We start from the raw sequence: 27107 nt of genomic DNA, 5'->3' as shown, positions 1-27107 counted from the left end.
CAATTTTACAACTTTTTGCGGGATTAGGAGGTGGAGGGGAAGAAAACAGCAGCACTAGAAAGGAGAAAGACAGAGTGTAGGATCACTGGACCTACACTTTCAACACTTTCATTAGACCTGGGTCCAGTGGACCCGAACACCTTGTATGTAATGTAAATGCATAAGGTGAGGTACAGTATGCGGTCATTAAAATTTTGTTCGGATTTACGTTCTTCTCAGAAAATAAGCCAAAGCCAATGAATTTCAGGTTGAAAAAATAATTCATTGTTTAACTTTTCTTTTGAAAAAAAAAACTTAAAACGGGTCTCACAGACCCGAACACCATACAAGGGTTAAAGCAATATGAATGCTGTTGGATTAATGTGGTATGATCATTGGATAACATCAATAGTAATGTATATCTGTGTACAAAGCTAATTTCAAGCTTTTAAGCGCAGGCCTTTAGTTTCTATGCTTTAGATCCAAGATAATGAAAAACAAATCCAGTCAAGTGTACGTTTGCCTGCTAGTGTGGAAGATATCATTTAATCACTTCAAATTGCAGATCATTAATTACATGGGATGCTTCCTTTGGTGCATCACAGGGTGCCTTGCAATAAAACAAGGCACCCTGGGATGTGCCGAGGAAATGAGAGAGTCTAGTTTAAATTGGAGAGAGCCAGAGATATGAATAGTTACATAGGTCAACCTGCTGAAGGGGTTTACCTACCTGGTCTTTAATCACAAGGTCACTGTCTTGATAAATACCTACATATGTTTACAAGACATTGTCGTGTTATTTTGATCGGACAGGAGGCAGTAGATTTTCCACATATCTCTTAACTTCAATTTATCATAATTTTGAACATTGTTGTTTAACCCTGGGCAAAGAAAAATGATTCTTTAGCACCTCTCATTGTATATGAACACTTGTTTCAGCTTCTGAGACAAACTTAATGTTGAAACATGTCAGTTAGAGAGAGGAAAAGGGAGTTTTATTTTTATCTTTAGTCTAAAATGACCACTCAGAATAAACTTGATCATGCAGTGTGTGTTATGTATGTGCAACCCCAGAGCCTTTACAGGATATGCTAAGTTTTTTTTAATAGTGATTGTGCTCCTAATTTAAGGAAAAAGGAGCATGGATAATTATATTTAGTCTTTACAAAATAACTGTGTACTGTAAAGAGAGGTACTCAGAAAGGTAACATGACCTAAGGAACAAATGTATAAATTAATAATAAATATTAACATAATAATATTCTGTAAAGCTTTGAAACAACATAACCCAATCTCACGAGGAAACATAACTATTTTACATATTGTCAGAAGAGTGGCTAATTTATATGAATTTTTAAAAGAAGGCATGCCCCCAAACCAACCCTTAAACCCAACCAGCATTTGGGGATGAATAAATTGTATTAAAATGTATGAAGAAAAAGAAACAGTTACAATGTTTTTCAATAATCTGATAAATATAGACTGCAAGGCATAATACATGAGTAATTGATCTTAAGTAATATATAGAAACCCTAAAAGACATTTAAAATAAAAAAGCTGTAAGGATGTATTTAATTTTGTAATCATTTTCTTATGTAAATTATATATACCCTGTAACTTTGTGTGTGTGTGTGTATACATATATATGTATATATATATATATATATATGTATATATGTATATATATATATATATATATATATATATATATATATATATATATATATATATATATATATATATATATATATTTTTTTTTTTTTAATATTCTACTCATTTGTTCCTTTGATGTAAAAAAAATTAAGCATTGTATTCCTCATTTTTGTACACTACTGTTCTTGTTATGGTGAGGCAGTGGCGCAGTAGGTAGTGCTGTCGCCTCACAGCAAGAAGGTCACTGGGTCGCAAGTTGGCGTTTCTGTGTGGAGTTTGCATGTTCTCCCTGCCTTCACGTGGGTTTCCTCCGGGTGCTCCGGTTTCCCCCACAGTCCAAAGACATGTGGTACAGGTGAATTGGGTAGGCTAAATTGTCCGTAGTGTGTGAATGTGTGTGTGGATGTATCCCAGAGATGGGTTGCGGCTGGAAGGGCATCCGCTGTGTAAAAACTTGCTGGATAAGTTGGTGGTTCATTCCGCTGTGGCGACTCCGGATTAATAAAGGGACTCAGCCGACAAGAAAATGAATGAATGATATGTTGTTATGTTATGCAATAAAATAATTGAATAAAATAAATAAATTAATAAATAACTCATAATGAGCTTTTGTGGTAAAAAGTTGTATATAGTTAGCCTAAAAAAAATTTGATATATATATATATATATATATATATATATATATATATATATATATATATATATATATATATATATATATATATATATATATATATATATATACAGTAAGGTCTGAATTGCTTAGACAAAAGTCTTGTCACTTAACAAGAAATAATGTCCAGTATGGAATATAAAGTCATGGTGCAATGGAAAAAGAATCAATATTGTGGATCACTCCCATAAGCTTGGAGGACTGCATCTATTCATCTCTGCAATGACTTAAATAACTTATTAATAAAGTCATCTGGAATGGCAAAGAAAGCGTTCCTGCCGTACTCACAGAGTTCATCAAGATTCTTTGGGTTCATCTTCTCCTTCGTCTTACCCCACACATACTCAATAATGTTTATGTCTGGTGACTGGGCTGGCCAATCCAAGAGCACCTTGACCTTCTTTGCTTTCAGGAACTATGATGTGGAGGCTGAAGTATGAGAAGGAACGCTATCCTGCTGAAGAGTTTGCCCTCTCCTGTGGTTTGTAATGTAATGGGCAGCACAAATGTCTTGATACCTCCAAAACCCCAAAACATAATTTTTGCTTTACCAAACTTGACTGATTTCTGTGAGAATCTTGGGTCTATGCAGGTTCCAGTAGGTCTTCTGCAGAATTTGTGATCATTGGGATGCAGTTCAACAGTTGATTCATCTAAAAAAAAATCTACATTCTGCCACTTTTCCAAATGATCAACTAGAATATATATTAATATAATACATATTTAGCTGGTAGTTTAATCAGCAAAGTGCTAAAAGAAAACAACTAGAAAATGACACTAAATAAAATACAGATTAAATAATTGAATGCAAACATTCTGTACACTCTCAGAAATAAAGGTACATGAGATATCACTGGGGCAGTACCTTTTCAAAAGATACATATTTGTACTCAAAGAGTCCACAGTGGTATAACAAAGGTGCATATCAATAAGGTGCTCAGATACCTAAAAAGTACCTTTGAGGTACCATTATGAATGCTTCAGGTACAAATATGTACCTTCTGAAAAGATACTGCCCCAGTGACAACTCATTACCTTTATTTCTGAGAGTGTACAACATATGAAAATGTCTAGCTAAGCTAATCTAAATAATATTTAAAAGACAGAGTAAACAAAGTTTTGGGAATACTGTCAAAATGTGATCGTCCAGAGATATAAATGGATTGAATTATATTGTTTTTGTATCGAGCTGTATTTTGGGATGTTTTTGGACCTGGTAACCCTGGGGGATTCAGTAGCACTAAAAAACATACAAATGTGGTGCACATATTTGGCTGTTTGTTGCTAGGCATTTGAATGTAATATTTTGACACCACATTGTTTCACACTGTTCATATTTGCAGAATAATTATATTAGAGTTTCATAAACTTGGATAAAAAGTAGTGCTTTTAACCTAACCAATGTTAATGATTGTGTTGTGCTCAGTGTTCAGAATGGCAATAACTCAAATGCTTATCTTAAATGCAATGTAAAAAAAGCCTGTAAGTAAGAGCAAGAGAGGACCAGCAAATAGAACTTGAATTAAGGCCACTGAGGTGCATATACTATATTAATAATAATTTCGTAGCTTTACCCTCAAGGCTGTGACTCTGACACAGCAGACTTTGATCGAATATTTGCCACTCTAAGCTTCGCCCAGGGCAGAATGTTGCATATGTCAAACTAGTTCAGCACTAATTGTGTTTGTGCATATAAAAAAATCTAATTAGAATCTAATTATTCAGCACTTCACAATAGTGCTCATGCTATCTTGTTTGGAGGTGATACTGTTTTGCACGATAGGTTTTACAATGTCAGTGTCTCAGACCCCTGCTGTTAGATTAATGAGCTATATATATATACTGTTGCACTGTTTTTATTTCACAACAGCATCATTTGAAATGCAGAATAAACATAATCTATCAGCCAGAGACTGAGTAAAAAACTTGAAATGCTTGTAGTGTTTTTTGGATGCTAAAAGATGTTACAATTTTATGAACAACTGAAAATATTAATCACTGGATTTGCTAAATTGTTTTAAGGTAAGTGGTTGCAAACTATTTATATGGGCTGAATTTAAACGAACAAAGTTGAACATTACAAAATGTATTTTGTTTGTTTAAATTCAGCTCATATAAATTGTTTGCAACCAATTAGAAAATAGTAAATTTAATAAATGAGTGTGGAAATTACATCTTAAATTGAAAATATGAATTTTAAAACTTTAATTCTAATTTAGTTCTAATATTTAATTTGACTAAATTTGACTTGACTGTCATCTTATATTGTAATGTTGTTAATTTGTTATTTGTATTTATAGCCTGCAGTTTTAAAAAAATGCTTCATGTAAACAACTGAACATTTTAATCAAATTTAAAAATAACTGAAAATTTATACAATACAGATTAAAGAATGAAAAAACTCCATTGAAAAATTATGATCGCTTATGTTTTTATGTCGTGCTATGTAACTTATTTTAATAAGTTATCCAGGTTTCAACTTTAGGTTTTAAGTTATGCAAGTTTTAACTTGATAAAGTCTAATTAATTGGTATATTTATTTGGATTTGATTTTTAATTAGTTTTAATTTGTGTACATTTAAAATTGTCTAGCTAAGATCGTCAAAATGTGATACGTTTAAAATGTGATAGATTTGATATATTTTAGATGTTCCCATCACTCTGTTTTAATGTCAGAAACTATGGAAATTCCAAATTTAGAAGAAAATAAATCCTTTTTATAAAAAATAAAAAAAAACATCTTTACTGTATGCTCACTTAAGATGGTTTTTGACTTGCAAAAAAAGTTACAAATTTGCAGAATAGAAATTCTTAATTACAACATTCTGCCTGTGAATATGTTGGTAGTGTTTTTCAGATGCTACTGAGTGTTTTGTGAAGAATTTATATTGGCTTTATTCTTCCAGTTTATTGTGGAGCAGGACTCCACTCATTGCTTTTTCATTCATTCAATCATTTGTTCGTTCGTTCATTCATACATTTTCCTTCGGCTTAGTCTCTTATTTATCAGAGGTTGCCACAGTGGAATGAACCGCCAATGTATGCCCTTTTAGTAGCAACCCTGTACTGGAAAGCACCATACACTCTCACATTCACACGCACTCACACCTATAGCACATGTCTTTGGACTGCGGGGAAAACCGGAGCACATGGAGGAGACCCACATAAACATGGGGAGAACATCCAAAATGCCAACTGGTCCACTTGGAACCATAACCAGCGACCTTCTTGCTGTGAGGCCACAGTGCTCACCACTGCACCACCGTAATGAGAATTTATATTTTGATAAATTTGATATATTTTACATGTTTCCATCACCCTGTTTTATTACCTGTTTTGATATATATTGCACCAGAAACAAATTTTGGAAATTACAAATTTAGTAGGAAAAAAACAAACATCTTTTATCTATTTTAGATTCTGCAGGATGTTGCAGTTTTATGATTGAAAGAACTTTATATTGGCTTTGTTCTGTCAGTTTATTGTGGAGCAGGACTCTCTGTTACTTTTTAAGTTTGAGAAACTGTTTTTAAACCATGCAGGTTTTGAAAAAGTGGTATATAAATAGCTTACATTTTGACTATTGACTTTTCTAAATAATGAGTAAAGTATCGCATTACTTTAAAAAAATAAGTCATAATATTTGAGTTAATTTTATTTTAATTAATTAGCTTTTAAAAAATAAATCGCTGAATTAAAATTAGTCACAATGAATCACACAGTCAATCAGAGGATGTGTTTATTATTTTGAGCGCATCAAAGAAAAGTAAAAGGGGATTGTCTCAATGGACAGTTATTGTTCTGAAGACAAATAGTACAAAAGTAGCAAACAGATTGCTATAAACTTTCAATAATTTGTATATGCAGCATGTATAGCTCTGGGGTCAGGACGTTTGCATATAACATTACCCTAAAATATAAATAAATTTAAGGTAAATGTAAGTTAAACAGTGTATTGTTAATTGCAGAGCTCCTCTATTCCTCTAAGAAAGAAAAAAAAACAAGTTCTGAAAGAGATCAAGCCTCGGCAATAGTAGGGAAAAATAATGGGAAAGTAACTCAAAAGAAATGCAACACATTACTCACCATAAAAAGTAACTTAGTAACACAACTAGTTACTTTTTTGGAGTGTAATTCAATATTGTATGCATTACTTTCAAAAACTTTCCCCAATACTGATTGTGACAATATTAATAAATTTTGAACAGTTTATCAAATACTGAAAATTTAAATCCATAAGTGATAAAATAATTAGATATGCTAAAACTGGATTTACACAGTTTCAATTTACTAGAACATCTATGTTTAGCTGCTTTGACATAATCTTCATTGTAAAAGCGGTATAAAAATAAAGGTGAATTTAATTGAATATACAAATATGGTACGTAGCTAAGCTAATCAATTTTCAATTTTAAACATAACAGATCTTACAATGACAATATTTTACAGTCCTGCTGTTAGAATAATGATCTGTGTACAGTGTTTCAGTGTTTCACACTTAATATGATGGGGAATGTCGAAATAAAAACATGGTATTTCAGCACGAGATTCTGCCTGAAACACTTGGGGTATAAGAATGTTTTCGTATGCCACAGGGTGTTGCAGCTTTATGATGGAAAGGACATCGTAACCTTACAGCACGGTTTATTCTGTCAGTTTATTGTGGAGTAGGACTGCCTGTTGGTTTTTACATCTGAGAAGCTGGCCTACGTTGCCCATATTGTTCACACAGGCATGGTCAAAGAATTGATTTTTTCTCTCTCTCTCTTCTGGGTATATATATATCTCTGCACATCACTCAAACTGTTGTCTCAGACTCTCCGCCTGGTAGGAAACACCTGCTCTCCAAAAGTTTAGGCCTAATAGCAGAACAAACAAAGTTTTCACCACCTACTTCTTTCTAGAGAATAGGCAAGAGAGCAGGCTGAAGGTGCTGGAGATTTGTTGCATCATGTGCCATACACAGATGTGCCAGAGCTGATGTAATGAAACTGCATTATGCTGTTTATGGCAGATTGTGTTTAGAAGTGAGAATCGTTTCTATATTTTGTATATTCTGTTATATGGCCAGCAAAATCAAGAGAAATAGATAGCATAAAAAGGTGTATGAGCAATATCATATGAGTAGCAGTGGCCCAATACCATAGATAATCACAGCAGTGCTACACTGTAATACCTAACAGTCAACTTTATCAAATGAATGGAGTGTGGTTAACTTAAAATTGTCTGAAAGGTAATTCTACACCTTTGAAAAGAGTTTTGAACTCAGTGTTGAAGGTAATTAAATTAAATGCCCCATTACTTAAACTTAAATGAAGTAAGTTTACAGTACTCTTATAGATTTTAAACTTGCATGGTTTTTAGCAATCGGTTTCCTCAAATGGTTTGAGTTGCCTTAGCTTATTGAGTTTTACACTACTCAGCTGGTTTGAGTTCTCTTCATTTATTGGGATTTACTGTGCTCAAATTGCTTCGTTTACTCAAATGGATTAAGTTCACAGTACTCATTAGGATTCGTTTTTGAACTTAAATGATTTGTTGCAATCGGTTTCCTCAAATGGTTTGAGTTACCTTAACTTTTTGGGATTTACAGTGTAATAAGCAGCCATATCATAGGGCTTTTATATAGCTTTTATACAAAAGATTGATGGCATATGTATGTAAATAAACAATGAAAACAACCATGGGGTGCCCCAAAATTCTTATTAGCTCTTATTAACCTTATTTACAGCTGAGCAACAGCTTAAAGTCCATATGAACCGGAAGCTGCGACTGTTTTTTTTTTTTTTTTGTAATGTGACGCAATTCCTAGAGAAGTGGATAATTAAATGAGAAAACAGTGGGCGTGGCTTGTTTTTCTACTGTAAGCTGAATGGGTGTAGTAAAGTAGGCAGTAAGATCAGGAAAAGGCTTTCGGAAGAGTTATTACAGCCAAACAGACACCTCCTCCTCGCCATTTCTGTTTGTCGTCAAAAGTGAGAGTTGGAGGGTTTTTTTTTTCTTAATGACATGCACAGATGAATTGTTTACCACAAAACTAGCAACCTGAGCTAACAAAATCATATGGTTAGTTTGATTTCATTTGTACTTTAACTAGTATATTTTATTATTTCATTGCATCATGTAAAGGTGGTGACAAATTTGGATCTCGCTTAAATATCAGGAGTATAACTCTGAATAGAATTAAACAAAATCATTAAATGCATCTCTACATTACTGTACAGCATTGTACAGCACAGTACAGCACAGCACTGTAAATTAACCAACATTAACCTCATGTAAGTCAAAGCAAAGCAAAAACTATTGCTACAGTATATAAAATCAATACATATGTGTAAGGTATAGTATGATATGATGGTATGATAATGTAAAGTTATCTGCCAATCACTTCAAATGTGATAGACACTATTTTCATTCATTAGTTTTCTTTTGGCTTAGTCCTTAATTCGTCAGGCGTCGCCACAGCGGAATAAACTGCCAACTATTCTGGCGTATGTTTTACGCAGGGAATGCCCTTCCAGTTGCAACCCAGTCCTGGAAAACACCCATACACACTCATTCACACACACTCATAGCCAATTTAGCTTATTCAATTCACCTTTGGTGCATGTCTTTGAGTTGTGGGGGAACAGGAGCACCCGAAGGAAACCCTCATAAACATGAGGAGAACATGCAAACTCCACATAGAAATGCCAGCTGGCCTAGCCGGTAGTTGAACCAGCGACCTTCTTGCTGTGAGGCAACAGTGCTAACCACTGAGCCACCGTGCGGCCCTGGGCAATTTTTTTTATAAATAAATTTAATATTTTTATATATATATATATATATTTTTTTTTTTATTTATTTATTTATTATAGCCGTTCTGTCTGCTTCTTGAATCAGCGTGCATGGCTGAGAATGTTCAGTGTTTAAGATATAACTGCAGTGATTTAAGTGCCAACCAAAGGACTGGACTTACTATAGATTGAAATACTCTGAAATGTTATGAAATACAAATATCTGAATGTTGTGTCATGTAATAAATGATTCAATCATTTTAACAAATGTTTAGTTTTTTCTCCTCATCAAATCCCTAAATTTTAAAACTACCCCAATAAAGTCTCCTTTTTAAGCAGAACTCATTTGTGATCTTCTTTAATTCTCGTGGGATAACTGCATTACCAAAAGCCATTTCTAATTTTAATTCAGTCTGCTCAAATAGTTGAGTTTAGTTAGTGTTTGTTTTCATCAGGAATAATTTAGCAATAATGACCGCATTATCTCCTACCTTTTCCAATGTATTCCTGAAAATGTTTTATTAATTAAAATCTTCTAAATAAGGAGCTCAGATATGGTTATCTTCCCCTCTTCTACACATATAGTATTACCTATGTGCTCTAATTAACCATGTGCAATTTCTCAAACTGTAATCGCTCCGTGGTGCTTTAAGCAGACTAATTAGTGTGGAAGAAAACATTGCTATTTATCCTTCCCTAAGAAGAGCTAAATTACGCAGTTCAGAAAGAATTACATGAACATCTCTCAGAGCAAACACTGCAGGAAAGCACAAGGACTTCACAACCTGGTTGCCATGGAAACCTTCCCATACAAATCCTCTTGCGTTGTTCAGATGTTTTTCTGCGTCCCATTTTCGTCTTGAAAATAATGCTTGTATTTAAACAAGCAAACCAAAAATAGGCAAAAGTTGCGTCCACATCAGTTAAAAGGTGTACTGCATCACATGATAGGGTTTGAAGATTTGTGTGTGTGTGTGTGTGTGTGTGTGTGTGTGTGTGTGTGTGTGCGTGTGTGTGTGTGTGTGTGTGTGTGTATACATTGAGGTACTGACAGGACAAATAAATGTATTTTTTTAAAAGTAATTTTCATAGCAGCTGTAAAAAAAAAAGTAAAAAAAAAAACATATTAATCATGAATGAAACTGTAAAAAGACTGGGTCAGCAACAGAAGGGATGATCTATGTGCAGTGTATTAAAAAGAATGCAGGTAATCCAGAGAATGGTCAGTATAACAGGCAAATGGTAGTGCTGGCTGATATGAAACTGATGTTACGACACAGTGACGAGATCCCAAAGTGCAAGTGTTTCGAAATACTGCACCAAAGCATGATCCGAAACACCCAGGTCACGTGACTAAGGTGATTCAAAACACACAGGTCACGTGACTAAGGTGATTTGAAACATACAGGTCATATGACTAAAGTGTTTTGAAACCCCAAGTCACGTGACTAAGGTGATTTGAAACACACAGGTAACATGACTAAGGTGATTCAAAGCACACAGATCACATGACTACAGTGATTTGAAACACACAGGTCATGAGACTAAAGTGTTTCAAAACACCAGGTTCGAGACTTCGCGAATCTGCATTTGACTGATAGGATCTTATGTAACCTAGTGGACCGTGAGTGTGCACCAGAAGGTGTGCACAGAGTAGCTGTGCTGCAAATGGCACGAGTTCGAATCCCGACTTGTACAAATACTCTAAAACAGGGGTCTCAAACTCAATTTACCTGTGGGCCGCAGGAGGCAAAGTCTGGGTGAGGCTGGGCCGCATAAGGGATTTCACAAAAAAAAAGTCCTCAAATGTCATTATTAACAGTTTTAATTATTTCTTCTGAACATGAAGTGTCCTGAACATTAATAGAACATTGAGTGAAGATTATGAACAGTTCTTCTGAACATGGCATCTTTTGCCTACTCCTTGCTGCCAGAGACTTCTTCTCACAAATCTGAACCACATTTGGCTTTAGAGCGGAAGCAGTTGAGACCCTCAGTATGGCTTGAAGATGATCATCATTAAGTCTAGACTTGTACTTTGACTTATTGAAGTTCAAGGTGGAGAATAACTTCTCACACACTCAAAACTTCCATTCCCTCACCTAAAAAAAAGGCGTATATATGTATAAATAAAACACCCCCACCCCACTTCAGTCACATCAGTCTGTGCCAGTCTGTATCTACCTATAATATATATAAGATGCAGGCTGTAGCTAGGTAGGTGGCAGGCTGCAGATAGGTAGCTAAGTGGCAGGCAGGGGCGGGAGCAGCTTACCTTGGTTCTGGTAGGCGCGAGTTCCCTCCTAACACTTCCCGCCTGTCACAGCGTCTAACAAAGGGGCGGGGTGTGTGGTGACATCAACGGCATCCCCGCCCCTTTGTTTACACGGCAGGCGGGGAATGCCAGTGACCGCTGTGTACGGATAGAAGAGCGGCAGAGCGGGCCCCGTTTACACTAGTGCGTTTTAGTTTTAAATTGGCGTTTTAGAATGAAAACGATCCGGGTCCACACTCGCGTTTTACCCAGCATTTCTGAACTGCTCTATCCATCCACACCAAAACGCTGAAAACGCACATCACGTGACCACACTCTTTGTCAAGCGCTGCAGCCTGTCTACCCAGATGAGAGCTCTGCTAGTCGGACTTCTCATCAAGCATCTCCCGCTGGATCTAATCTCACTATATTAATTAAACGTGATATTTCATTCATCTTGTTGTCTTTATCTAACGACATATTCCCTGACTTTGGTCATTGGAATCCATTACTTGTTCTCAGGTAACGTGTTTTGGCTGAGCGCAAAGATAAGTTAATGATTAATGTAACCACGTAGCCTACATTCTGTATATTGACTGATCGCTTGCCTTTATTTCCTATAATGTATAAACTTATTGTATGTTATACTTTTATAATGGCCATTATCGATTATTAAAACTGATATTCAGCAAAAGAGAGGGTGTGTTTCGTATTTTCACTGAAATTGAAAAGAGGCAGTTATCGGCTCCGTTTTGTTATAAATATCCACACAGTGAAGATGACCCTCATGCAGCACGACGCCTCAACATTTCTGCTGTCTGTTTAGTTGTTAATATTAAAATAAAAATAGGCAGTTCCTTATATCAAGTTTACATTTTATTGTTGAGAAAGTGAAACAACGTAGCCAGGGTGATGTGAGTGAAGTTATAAAGTACACTGTTCCCTGTGAAGATTGACGCGTGTCCTCGGTATGTTTTCCATATCAAACTGAGAAGAAGAGATGCAGCCTTGATCAAACTTGCGAAGTCTGAACTTACACGGAGAAGATTCAGGACTGAACTGTGTGTTAGGCTACTTAATATTGAGGAAAAGCCCCAATCAGAGAGGCGAATGTCTGCAGCCTCGCCTCCGTTTTCAGATGTCTCCGTCTTTCCCCATCCACACTGAGACGGAGCAGCAGCGTTTCAGAATGAAAACGGCCTCTCCAGCGTTTTCGAAACGATCCGTTTTCAGCGCTCGAGAACTCCGGCGTAGTGTGGACGAATTCTGTCAGTGTACATCGGTCGGCGCGGGCCACAAAATTTTGCACTGAGGGCCGCAAATGGCCCGCGGGCCGCGAGTTTGAGACCCCTGCTCTAAAATAATGACTTGATGTACTTTACTAATGCTAATTTGTTATGACCAAAACAAGACATATTTATTAACATATTTATTAAGAGTTCATTCGGATGTCATACCAATGTTTAAACAGAACCATTACAAGAACAGAGCACTTAAAAATTAATATCTATAGCTGCATCAACCTGGAATTGAAACCATCATCTCTCCATGCTACTCAGAAACTCTGACCCCTTCACTAAATTCCCTAAACCTTAACCCTACAACATGGGGTTTTATACCTCAATTTGTTTAACTGGTGGCCAAAAAAACAAAAAAAAAACATAATCAGTAAAAAAAAAAACAAGGGTCCAAAAACACGAAAGGCAAGCCAAGGAAAACGCCTCGTAAATGCTGACTTCAGTTAACAAGACTCAGCAATGTACGTGTGAAAGTGTGGTGTATAAATAGTACAGGTAATCAGTCCTCACGAGCTGTGTGTTTCCAATTAGTGGTGATCTGGAGCTGGTGTGTGTGAGGTGCATGACAGGACATTTACTCCAGTTTAGTGTCAGATGTAAAATAAGTGAATGTTTTTCAGTGATCTGCACAGGCTAGACCGCTGGTGATTGTGACAGAAACAAACTGAAAGCATGGCTCTGTTTTTGTTTGGAATGATTTTTGCTAGTGAAAAAAAATTATGCAATTTAAGATTAAATTCCTGTTTTTGTCCCCAATATCACATGAATTTTGAAAAGTGCTTGGTTTTCGTTAAAAGGGCACTCTTGCTGATGTGATATTGCTTATTGCAATATAATTCTTATAGCATGAACAGTTTTGGGACCTTAATATTTATTTATTTCTACAAATTAGCTGGCTTAGCAAGGGGAGATGTTAGCTGGATTATAAAATAAATAGCCAGATAATTTAGATATAGCTTATATTAATATAACAGACCTGTCTTTATTCCTTTTTTATTCTTTAAATAGTCATTGCTGGACCAGACATTCAGAATAATCTTCTGTTGTCTCCCAGTCAAAAACAAATTAATAAAATAGTTATAATAAAATAGTAATTGACAAGCTTACATTTGATTCTGCATGAAATACATGTTGTAAAATATATAATTTGCCATATTTTTAAGTGATAATGGTAGATAGATTTTGGATGAATTGTAACCCCTAGTTTTGATTTACAAACTACACCCTGATTACTAACAATAGTATTGTTGTTCCTGAAGATGCAATATTAAGCAATGTTCAGAGTTTTTAAAGCAACCTCAAAAACTGTGAGATGTTTTCAACACACCTTCCTCATTTCCGCAACTCTATTTCACAGTTGTTTTGGCAGCAGGCTGTTTGAAAGGGTGTTTTGTCTGGCCTGAAATTGGCAGGAATGGACTCTGACCAGTCAACTGAAGCTAACCACTCAACCGCAAGTCTCTACCTTCACAGCAGATCAGGTACAAAACATTTAAAGTTTCGTTTTTTTAAATCCTCAACTGAAATGGATGACAAAAAAAAGCCCTAAATATCCTTAATTTTCTTCATTCAGCACGAAGGTTTAGGCTGTTAATGTATCTGAAACTTAATTGTTTGTGTACTTACCATTATACTCAATTACAATGATTGTGTTCGTCAGCAGATATTGTTATTCAGTAATAGTAAATGAATGAATATAAATGAGTGCATATTTTTGTGCAATAATCAGCAAACTACAAGCCACCACAAGCAATTATGTGATTTATAGACACTATAAATCTAAATACACTCTAAATATATTTATTATGGATAATCAGTTAAAAATCTACATTTGTCACCTATTTTTTATCAATATATATTAGTGGAGGGCCATTATCGGTGTAATGTGCTGATATAAAAAAATATTGCCGTTAATCTCAAAGTTGGGTTGGCAGCTGGGTCCATTCTATAAAAGCTATGATGACTTTCACCTTGATATTTTAGAACAAATGTAAACCTGGCCAAAATTGCACTGTAGGTGGCGAGAACCAGTCTTCGAACCAGTGTGTAATCCGAAATTAAGGTGTTTACGTGAAGTGCTTTCATGTAAGAGTTTCCTGTAATTTTAGGTGACTTTAACTGCTGTTCGGGAGTTTCACATTCACTCATGAACATTTCATTCATGCCCCCATGACAAAGGGGTATAAGGACTGGTGAGAGTGTTGTGGAATTTAATAACGCACACCTAATGGAAAGAAAAAACTTCCACATTTTGTTTAGCTTAGTTATGACTTTTGTCTGATTAAGGTAATAAAAAAAAAAGTTTGTTACAAGCTTATATAGACCTACAGTTCAAAATTCATGTTTAACTGAATAAATACAAGCACATCTTATTGAACATGATTTATTTTCATCAACAATTATCATGGTAGAACAGTTTCTCAAGCAGTTTGTGATGCATTTTGGAAACCCGGATGAGCACCTGGTCTAATGCACCACCTGGCTTGGGAAACCTGTTCTCAAAGACTTACTCTAGTCATAATTTGGGTAGCGCACATATTCTGAATGCATTCAGCAAAATTCAAATGAGCCATTTTAATCTAGATTAATCTAGATTAATTTCAAGATTACAGTGAGATTGGTCTGGTCACTTAGCTTAAAAGGGATTGTCCAAGATTAGGTAGGAGCTCTCAAGAGCTCCCCCTGGTACTAGAGGAAATGGGGTCGATGGGGGGATTCTTCAAAAACGAACATAAGAGAAGTAGAGTGAAATCTGTCTATTTATATTAGGCTTGGATTAATCTGATTGGTTTATTGCTGATTGCAGATGAGAGACCAGCTGCGATCAATCAAATCACATGCTCCTCTCGAAATTAGTTTATAAAACCTCACTCGTTTTCAAAATGGGGTGTACTCATTCATGTTAAGCACTGTAGCTTGTTTGGGGGAAAAAAAAATTGATAAAATTCCATATTAAAAGCAGATGAAAATAAATAAAAAATTTCGTTTGAATGAAATATAAGAAATTGAGTTTTCCCTCCAGCAAGTATTGATGCCATAAAAACAAGTTTATCATGGATGTCACAGTGACCTTGCTCATTCACTCTCTCTAACTTTTCTTTTTTCCTGTAGCAGTGCAATATGATTGAATTGGCAAGCTGTATCAAAACTGCATTTTGAACATCTTACTAAGGGAAACAGGCCCCATGTAACGCGCAGTATAATTTGGTGAACTTGTTTTTGTTAAGTCATCACTTAGCATGTTTATGTAGAGCAGGGGCTGCTGTATCAAGGGACTACCAGTAGAAATTAATCAGAGGAAGCCCTGAAATCGTGTAATACAAGTCTCAGGCCACACTGATGCAGTTCTCTCTAATGTTTAATTTTAGCCACATTGGCCTCATAAATGCTGCGGTTACAGCATTCCTGCATGGTCCGTTCTGCCAAATAAACACCAGCCCACACAATCATAACCTCCGTTGGAGGAAGTACATTTACTCTCCCATGAGATTCACACTTTTAGTCTTTTTAAAAATGTACTGTAATTGGCCAATGTGAGATATTTGTGTGCTCTTGTTTTAATGGTTGCTTATTTTGTTTTGAGTTCGCTTACAACAGTTTTGTATCCATTCAAGCTAAACAAACAAACAAAAAATGTATATTTTCTCTTAATATGTGCATAATACTGTAAAAGTTGGTTCAAAGATCCTCTTTTTCTAAACTTTTCCTTTTCAAGAGTCTGCTCTGATTGGTCAGGTCATGGCACAATGTGCTGTGATTGGTTGACCACTTACATCTTTTAGCATTAGCAGTGAACATAACATTAATGTCAAGGGTGACACAGTAGCGCAGTGGTTAGCGCTGTCGCCTCACAGCAAGAAGGTCACTGATTCCTGTCGGCTGGATCAGTTGGTATTTCTGTGTGGAGTTTGCATGTTCTCCTCTTGTAAGTGTGGGTTTCCTCCGGGTGCTCTGGTTTCCTCCACAAGTCCAAAGACATGTGCTATAGGTGAATTGGGTGAGCTAAATTGTCCATAGTGTATGTGTATGAATGAGAGTGCATGGGTGTTCTCCAGTAATGGAAGGGCATCTGCTGCGTAAAACATATGCTGGATAAGTTGGCGGTTCATTCCGCTGTGGCAACCCCTGATGAATAACGGGACAAATCTGAAGGAAAATGAATGAATGAATGATAACATGAATGTTTGTTTTTTGTATCAAACTCGTCATAGGGCTGCACGATTAATCAAAATGAAGTCGAGGTCATGATTCAGCAAAGGCTGTGATTCTCATGCACGTCTTTTCAGGAAAACAAGCCTCTGTGTAAATACCCTCACTGTTAAAATGCTGGGTTCCACACAATCGATTCATTCATTCATTTCCTTTGGCTTAGTCCCCTATTTATCAGGGGTCGCCACAGTGGAATGAACTGCCAACTTATCCAGCATATTTTTTACACAGCGGATGGCCTTCCAGCTGCAACCTAGTGTAAGGATACACCCATACACACTCCCATTCACACACATACACTACGGCATGGCCTTCTATTCCAGCAAGGCTGCAGTTTTGCTCCCACCCTAATCAAATACAGCTGATCCAACTAATCAAGGTGTTTCAACACCTTAATTAGTTGGATCAGGTGTATCTGATCCAAAACTGTGCAGAGCTGTGGCCCTCCAGGAATGGGGTATATGCACACTGACTTTTAATTTCAGTCAGCCAGCCCCAGGGCTTTTGGTTAATATGGTATATGTGAAGCTAGTGTTTCTTCCTATACTGTTAAACTTCCGGTGAACGGCTAATGTGACATTTTGCCATTTTATGCCACATTTTTACGTGCTTTCAGATGTAGCAGCGGCAACAGTCACAGATACCGAAGCAATGCAAACAGCTGTCAAATTGCAAAGTTATTCTCTTTGATTTCAGGATTGTGCCAGTTAAATTGGTCACGAGTTTTTACTTTGCTTTTAAGAGGCTTCTCATTTAAAAAACAACATGCAAACGTTTCACATGTCGACAACACCAATTAATTTAAATTATGAGAGTTGCTGGCAGCTAGTTTCAGTCTGTTTTAAGAATGTCAAGAGCACTTTTAGAGTACATGCACACCAATATGTTGATAACTCAAAAATCTGCTTATTAAAATCACATTTTGTCTTTGCTTAGCTACATGCAAATGAATGCAACATGACAATGCAAGTAAGCCATGTTTGTAGGCTTCTGTTTGCCAGTTGTGATGTCAAAACATAATAATTTGAATATCTTACGAAAGAGTATTTCATTTGCAATGTCAGTTGTCAGGTTCAATCATTTTTTTTTTTTCAATTGTAAAATGTCAGCGGGAAAACTATTGGCCCATATATAATTTCTCAAGATGTAGCATTTTGATTAGGACTTTTGCTTGTTTTTAAGTCAGGAAATCATCTGGGATTGTGGCATATTTCCGCTCCATTACTTGGAAACATTTGCTTTTCCTTAATATGCTTATATCTGTGTTAAAGACCTGTTCCTGTCAGATATCAGATGTTATGCGTATTTCAATAAGTGAACAAAAAGCACGTTAATTCAATTATATGCCGAGCAAAATCAGTGGAAAGGGCAAAAATGTAGCTGTGACAGTCAGTTTATGCTTAAAGGTATAGTTCACCTGAAACTGGAAATTCAATAAGTTGCTCAGCTTTCAATTTTTTCTTCTGATAAACAAAAGAACAGCCATTGACTTGCATAGCATGTTTTATTTCTATGGATGGAGGACAACATTTACTTCATTTTTTTCTATTTCTGCTAATTATTATAAAACAATTGTTGTCTGTTGTTTAGATGAACTGACTCTTCTATTTGTAGTCTCTCAACCAATAATGTTCTGAAGCTACTGAAGAATGCCTCTGTCATTTCCATGTTATAGACATTAAAATGTATAAAGAAATCACAGCAAAATTAAGTGAATACCGAAATATAAATGCAGAACTAAATAAATATAAAAAAAACATAAATATAAAAGTAAATGTCTCAAGTATTGGGTTGCAGCTGAATAAGTTGGAGGTTAATTCCTCTGTGTCCCTGCTGAATCTAGGGACTAATGTATGAGTAAATGAATACATATAAATAGAAAAAAAATATATAAAAACACATTCAGAATTCAATAAAGGAAATATTATTGGATTAAATTTAATTACAGATACAATATCTGTCTATGCATTCATCCATCCATCCATCCAGTCGCCTTGGAATTGTAAGATTCTATCTTTGATTTAAAAGATTTTGAGATATAAGACCCTAAATGTACTCAAAATGTAAATTATCAAAATTCTCTTAAATTTGCAAATTGAAAAAACAGGGCAAATGCAGATAGAAACTTATAATTCTTCTATTCTGCCTGGAATTGTAAGGTTCTAATTGGCAGATCATTAAATAAAGCGTTACTTTTCAGGTAATACAATCAGTCTGCTTATTAATTTAATAAATAAAATGCTGTAACAATATGTTGATATTTGAGAAAGTCATTTTTTTTTTTTGCTTTTTATTATATATAAAAGTTTTAGGATGAATATTTTGTCTTGTTCAAATTAAGCATGCAAGGCTCTGCTAAATATTTTGTCCAATGCAGTTAATTTTATGTAATTATTATGTTCATATTGTTATAATTAAGACCCTATGAATTAAATTACTAACTTGCCCTTCAAGGCTTAATATCAAAGACTTTGAGCTCTATTTTAATGATCTGGGCACAAAATCTGAAGTGCATGGCACAAAAGCATTAAGGGGGTGTCTAAATCCACTTTTGCCATTTTAAGGATGGAAAAATATGGTTTTGCTCCAGCGCATGGTCTAACAGGGTTGTGCTTATTCTCCTAATAAGTTATGGATGTGTTTTGAGCAGAATGTGAATTAAATTTTAAAGTGGAAAAACTGAACGCTTCACCAGCAAGTAAACAGTTAAACAGACCATCTGCATGAGAATAAAGAACGAGCCATTTACACTCTGCCTCTTTACTTTCTTTTTACTTTACTTTTACTCTTTACTACTTTACTTTCGGGGAGTAAGGAAATGGTGGAAACTCATTCCACTGAAGACATTGATTAGCCTACATATTTAATTTAGTTTGTTAAGCACAGAGATTTGTTTCAAAACTATTTTTAAATTTAGTTCTAATTTTCAGCAAAGGAGTAAATGAACAATAAAAACAAAGTGTAGTCAAAAAACTGAATTATATTCAGACACACATCCTATTCTTATGCCTCATATGGTGATGCATACGTCTCCAAAACCCGACAGGTGGACAAATCTATGGTGAGGTTGATTTCAGTTCCTCAAAATAGCACTGCGCCTGCAATGCACATTAACACACCTACTTTTTAGACCGGAACGCTCATGAGTCCACAAAGTGGTGCAAATGGATTTGCTATTTGAACAACATGGCGCAAAATGGTGGTCTAAAAATAACAACAAGTCACGCCATACACGTCTTGAATCTTATTAATAAAACAGACAATGAACAAATAAGTTGTTCAACCAATTAAATAAACACAAAAGAAATGCTTCACTGATTACATATACAAAAAATTAAAATATTTCACATTATACATTATTTATTTCACAAAAATTTAGTGTTTTTTAAACAACATAGCAGTCCAGTGGAATGACAAAGAAAACTGATCCTGATTGGTCTGCGTGCATGCATTCGAAGGGCTCACAGAGAGAACCGTATAGAGCCAATCTAGATTTGACTTCGTACATAATACAATTTTTTTGTTTTTTTTAATCTATCTGTCCTCCCTGTGTTCACATGGGTTTCCTCCGGGCGCTTTGGTTTTCCCCACAAGTCTAACGACAATGCTTGATAAGTGGGTGGTTCATTCCACTGCGGTGACCCCTGATTAATAAAGGTACTAAGCTGAAAAGTAAATGAATGAATGAATGAACCAGTCAATCTACCTATCTGCATTTATTTATTACAGGTTTGGTATTTCATAGTCAATGGCTGCTTTTTTCCTAACCTTCTTCAGAATATTTAGTTTCATGTTCAACAGAAGAAAGAAGTTCATAAACCATTCGAACCAACTAAGTTCAATTCAATTCATGTTTATTTCTATAGCGCTTTAGATTGTGTCAAAGAAGCTTAACATAGAAGTTCTTGTAAATTGAAACTGTCATTTTAGTTTTCAGAGTTCAAGTTCAGTGTAGTTCAGTTTGGTTTAAATTTCACTGCTGAAAGTCTAAACACTAAAGAGCAATCCATTGATCTGCACAGTGTAAATAAATAATAGGGAAATTTCCAGTTTTGTCCAGTTTGTGGCCTTATTAAAATGAAGGAAAACGGTTAAATGCATTTACATGACCATATGCATTGTCTGCTAGGAATCATCTCTTTATGTAAAGTATACAATCACACTCTAACTGTATTTATCACACATCTTTGAAACCTTTCTGAATTTTTCTATTCACAAATACCTATACATGAAAGATAAAACATGAAAAAGCTTAATGACACCCTTTAAAGAGTTCTAGTATGCTCAGGCTCTAAAGCTTGCCTCAATAGCGTTTTGTCATATGAGAAATGTTTTAAATCACAGGGTTGTTGGCCTCTTTCTCAGCACAGCTCTCTGAAGTCAAGGCTGAGGTCAGTGTTAGATTGTGTTATTGTGCGCTCGCTTGCTCTTTGAACGAATGGGTCATATTCACCAATGGTGAGAGCGAGAGAGTGGACACTTGCGTTCAAGGTCTTTCTATGGAGATTCATGAGGCGTTTACAGTGATGGCATGCTCAAATAACTATTATAAAAGCATTTACTTGGCATTCATTCTGAATCAGATCGACCTGTTTAAATGCGTTGCTTGCAAAAAAAAAAGAAAAAAAAAGAAAGTCAACAAAGAACAGTTTTGGTTTATGACTTGAAAAAGGGATAGTTCACCCAAATATATATATATATATATTTTTTTTTTTAATTAAACTGAATTATTTACTCACTCTTGACCGCTAACTTATCCAGTATATTTTTTTACGCAGTAAATGCCCTTCTAGCTGCAACCCAATTCTTGGAAACATCCATACACTCTTTCATTCACACATGCACTATGGCCAATGTACACCCACTCGAACACATGGAGAACATTTAAACACCAGACAGAAATGTCTGATACAGCCAGGGCTTTAACAAGTAACCTTCTTGCTGTAAGGTGACTGTACTACCCACTGCACCATTGTGACGCCCCTATTTCATTAATATATTCATATTTACACTTATGATAAATAATATTAATATTTAATGTCATAATTAGGGCTTCACAATTTATCGTTCCATCATTAATATCGCAATGTGTGTATCGACAATAGTCGACAATAGTTTCCCAATACTGGGATGCGACTGGAAGGGCATCCGTTGCTGCATAAAACATATGCTGGAATGGTTGGTGGTTCATTCCGCTGTGGTGACCCCTCATAAATAAGTGACTAGGCTGAAGGAGAATGAATGAATGTTTCAAATCTTACTTTTCTTGCAGTTGTGATGTAATGTTTAAACGTGAGAAAACTACAGTACATTTATGTGGAAAAAAGTGGTGGTTACTCATTGTTATTATTAGTCTTTATATTTATTATTATTATTATTATTATTATGAGCTTGAATGAAGAACAAAAATATGGTCTCAGAATGATAAGTCTAAAGATAACTAAAACTAATAAAGATGAAAACATTGAGAGTTAGTCAGAATCCGTCCTGCTTTCTACAGTCTATTGTGAGGGGTTATAAACAACTAAATGTAGATCCACTGATGTGAAAGCTAATAAACTGTGATTGTTTATAGCACACAATATAGAACTGCTGATTTTATAATTGTCCTGTATCTTTACTTTTATTCTACTTTGCTTGACCAGCAATAACAATGTGTTGAATTTGAACTGTTCTTCACCATAATGTAGTTTTTATTGTGCCTTAACTTTAAATTGTGGAGCTTTATCGTGTTCATGTTTTGGGTGAACTACATCTAACATCCCTTATGTTGTTAAGGACAATGGAAAGAATAGAAAATATTTTGTATTTTTATTTGCTTCAAAATTTTTTACCTTGGACTTTTACAAGTTTTCACGTATTACCGACCTCACTATAGAGTTTAAACAGAGCAAACACAGTCCCTTCATTGTGCTGAAATCCTTGAGTAAGTCACAAGGATACTGCATGAGCTTACGGTTTTGTATTACAGTATTTCAATGCATTTCAAGGCAATATTGGGAAATAAGCCCGAAATATCAGTGAAGTCCCTTTAGAGATTGTACAGTTGTTGTACATGAGTTGTTTTTGCTTTGAAAGTTTCCTAAAGCAAGTTTGTATATAATATATTTTATTTCTGTTGTAAATATAGACAGTTGAAGGCATTTCTTTTTCAAACATTTTCCAGTGCTGTTTAACAGCGCAAGGACATTTTCACAGTATTTGCTATATTTTTTCTTATTTAATTTTGTTTGACTGAATTTTTTTTCAATATAGAATTTTGAAAGTCAATGTTATTAGCCCCTTTAGAATGTTTTTTTTTTTTTTTTCCAATTGGCTACAGAAAGAAGACAACATTGTCCAATTAATGACTAATTAACTGAACTTGCATAGTTAACCTAATTAACCTAGTTAAGCCTTTAAATTTCACTTTAAGCGAAATACTTTATCTTGCAAAATAATTATTAAACTATTATGTGCTGTCATCATGGCAGAGATAAAATAAATGGGTTGTTAGACATTTTAATGCTTGCCTTTTATACTTATGTGTTTGCAAATTGTTCTTATAACATTTTTTTATTATTTATTTAATATCTGAAATATATTCAAGCATTTTACATTTATTAGTAATAATATTATATTTTATTATAACATTTAATTATAAAATTATATTGTAACTTTTTAATTTAGTTTTCAATTATTTATCTTCACTGTAAAAATGATGGGTTCCACACAATCAATATGTGTTGAGACAATATTAAGTTTACTGAATTAAATTTACTTATTATTTATTACTTTTAACAGCTATTACCCTGTATATATCCCCCATCCTCTCACCCCTGTTATATGCACATCAGGAAACACATAACTGTCTTTTAGATCAAGCTAGTGCATTACATTAAATTTTAATTTCATAGTATCAGCTGAGGGTTAAATGTCTATTTATTTGATGTCACATATATAGATTTTAATCTGTGCTAATGACAGTTTTAGGTATTTCAAATAGGGCATGAAATCAGTACTTAACATAGAGATCATGAGGGGGTTTCCAACACTTTTGGAAAGAGTTATCATTTAACAGTAACAATACAGGATCTTTTGGGAAACAAGTTTTGTAACTTTAAGTAAAATGTCCAGCACAGAATTCTATCTATCTATCTATCTATCTATCTATCTATCTATCTATCTGTCTGTCTGTCTGTCTGTCTGTCTGTCTGTCTGTCTGTCTGTCTGTCTGTCTGTCTGTCCGTCCGTCCGTCCGTCCGTCCGTCCGTCCGTCCGTCCGTCCGTCCGTCCGTCCGTCCGTCCGTCCGTCCGTCCGTCCGTCCGTCCGTCCGTCCGTCCGTCCGTCCGTCCGTCCGTCCGTCCGTCCATCCATCCATCCATCCATCTATCTATCTATCTATCTATCTATCTATCTATCTATCTATCTATCTATCCATCCATCCATCCATCCATCCATCCATCCATCTTTATATCTGTCTGTTTATTTATCTGTCAGCATATATATTTATCTACACATTGATCTGTCTATCTATCTATCTATCTATCTATCTATCTATCTATCTATCTATCTATCTATCTATCTATCTATCTATCTATCTATCTATCTATCTATCTATCTATCTATCTATCTATCTATCTATCTATCTATCTATCTATCTATCTATCTACATTAAGTATAATGTATTCGTCTTTCTATACGCCTAAAACATTCATTTCTGTTTTCACCTTTTGCAGTTCATAACATTTGATTTCCATCTTCATTTTACACTAGTATTAAAGCATATCTTCCTCCTCTTTTTTTTTTTCAACGTCTCCTTTCCCTCAAAGCTGCAATAATTCGTGATGATATATTCAACCCTTTCAGCGGAAGACAGTGAATGAATGCGTTTGGCTAAAGGTGACACATTCTGCATGAATAAATACACGTCTAAGTATGACATTTGCAGAGTAGATTCATATACTTCCTGACATAAATAGCAAGGCCCTCTTGCTCTGCTGCCACTCATAAAGTTTGCTGTGGCAGAAGGTTATAGAGCTCGACTGTCAGCTTCATGAACAGACTTTTCTCAAACTGCACACACTGTGTCCGTTCCTCCTGGCAGAGCAGATATGGCACACTCTGCCCATTGTTTACCAGGCAATTAGACTGGTCTTGCTGTACCAACAGGTGTTGTGCTTTTCAGGAGAATCTGCGAATGCTAAAGTCTGCAGTGCTGTTGCTGATTCCCTGACTTTTTAAGTGTTATTTTCCATATTTATTTACTACTACGATATTTGCTAACATTTTTCTATTAGCTTTAATTGACTTTTTTAGTAATTATTTGTGTTTTTGTCTATATTTTCATTTTTATTATTATGTTTTGCTTCTATTTGGCTTTATGTTCTTTCAGTTTCAGAGCAACATTTAAACAGGCATGTGCTTTTATATTTTATAATATAAGTATTATAAAAATTAATACTTAACTTAAACATTTTATTGTCATTTTGCCTTTAATTTTCTTTGTTTTGATTTTTTTTGTCATTTAAGTAATTTTACTTTTGTTATTGTTTTTCTGCTTAACTTTTTATTCTTTATTTCTATTTTTCTTTATTCTTCAATTTTTATTTGGCTTAGGATGTACTCACAATAAGCTATCCGAACCAAACCCAAGCACATTTGACCCCCATTTCCCAGTTTGTTTGACAAGTGTGAGTGCTCTGAAGCGGGCTCAGGTGCAGTTCAGTTGGCCGACCCTGGCCTGGTTGGAAGAGGCGTGCCAGAGCACAGTTCATTTAGGCTTTGGTTTTAGAGCCCGAAACTCAAGACCCGGTGTCACTTTTAAGGGACTCCTTTTTTATATGGACTTATTAATCATTAAATCCATATGAAAGAATCCAAATGAAATCCATATTAATCCCCCCAATTGCACGTCAGCTGCACCTTTAGCAAACCTTCTAATACCTGGAGCACAATGACTTTAATGAACATTCATGAGTGTGAAGCCTGGTTTATACTCGACATGTTCGCTAGTTCATTTGAGTGTGCAAGGCAAATGTGACATCATTGCTGTGTTTGCGGAGGTTTGCTTTGGGTGCCCGCGACATGATTTCGTCTGTGCACAAATTTTTTTGAGACTCGAGCGAACAGTTTGAGCCGTGCCACATTTGATTTGAATTGAATATGAATGACTTTGAAAAGATTTTGTCTAAAACAGGAACGACTGTTCAGACTTCATTATGATTCGTCTATGTATGATAATAGGGAGAACCTGATGGACAATAATTATTGGCTAGAAACAGTGGGAAAGGAGGAAATTTTTGTGTAAGCTAAAAAAAGCCATGGCAAAAGTGGAAACCCTTGCAGGTACACATGTTTTTTCACCCTTTATGTTTTACACTGATGTATATATTACAATTTTGAATTAAAACAATTAAATAGTTACAAAAATAAAATTAAGAAACAAATTATTTCTTTGATAACTGGAAAAGTATATTTGAACCTGTCGGCTTACAATATACTGGTGCCCTGTTTTTCTAGGCTTTATTGGTGATACTGGTCAGAAATGTTGGACCATTATTGCCTTTTTAGCATATAAATGGGGGACAGAAACTAAACAGACAATAATGCGTCAAATGGGGAGCAGGCTAAATCTAAAAAAAACATCTGTATTTTTAAGTAAGTGTACTTTTTTGCTTTTATTATTGCTATAAAAATAGATTTTTAGAGCAAACCATGTTCTCTTGTCATTAATATTTTAATAAACTTTATTAGGTAAAATTGTCCGAGATATGAGCAAAAGCAAGTGATGCATCAACGTTTGAATTATTTTTTTTTTGAATGGTTATAGAAATCTTTATAATCATTCAAATAATTAATAAAATTAATAAAAAAAATATGTTTGAAAATATTTTATAATTTTAATGATATGACGTAGTTCCAGAAACTTCCTACTTCTCTGTTTATTTGTCTGACTTTATGATGGGTTTTTTTTACTGTCCATTTCGTGTGGTGTGTGCGAAGTCAGCGGAGGTCCGCGAAGCAGCACCAGGTAAAAGTATAAATCAGGCTTAGGTGATGGATCTTTTTAGCAAAAGATATGACTGTGTCTATCTGTGATATGAAATGACTTAAAATAATACAAATCAATAGAGTTAACGCAATCTCCATTGTATGGAGCGACTGCTTTTTTTTTCCTGTTAGGCCGAGGGGTAGAGGGAAGGGGGACAATCGTGCCTGGACACAAGACACCCTTAGTCCCTTATTTATCAGGGGTTGCGATGGCTGAATGAATGGCCAACTA

At 35.1% G+C, this 27107-nt stretch overlaps 1 long non-coding RNA gene across 5 annotated transcripts in view; it reads left to right on the top strand.

The window, feature by feature from the left end:
* The window catches only part of LOC147833033 (uncharacterized), a 219557-nt gene that overhangs the window by 24011 nt on the left and 168439 nt on the right, over positions 1–27107 (top strand). For 2 of the 5 annotated variants that reach the window (XR_015513164.1, XR_015513165.1), the window contains exon 2: positions 13991–14114. The exons of 2 other annotated variants lie outside the window; for them this stretch is intronic. This is a non-coding gene — a long non-coding RNA (uncharacterized LOC147833033). Of the gene's footprint in view, positions 1–13988; positions 14115–27107 lie in introns of those variants that run through there. One more of the 5 variants, XR_015513167.1, reaches the window with a different exon arrangement.

The sequence above is a fragment of the Danio rerio genome, chromosome 17, assembly GCF_052040795.2.
Source record: "Danio rerio strain M-AB ecotype USA chromosome 17, GRCz13ab, whole genome shotgun sequence".
Lineage (NCBI taxonomy): Eukaryota > Metazoa > Chordata > Actinopteri > Cypriniformes > Danionidae > Danio > Danio rerio.
The sequence above is the reverse complement of the archived record's forward strand: the minus strand, read 5'-3'. Positions and strand labels throughout refer to the sequence as shown.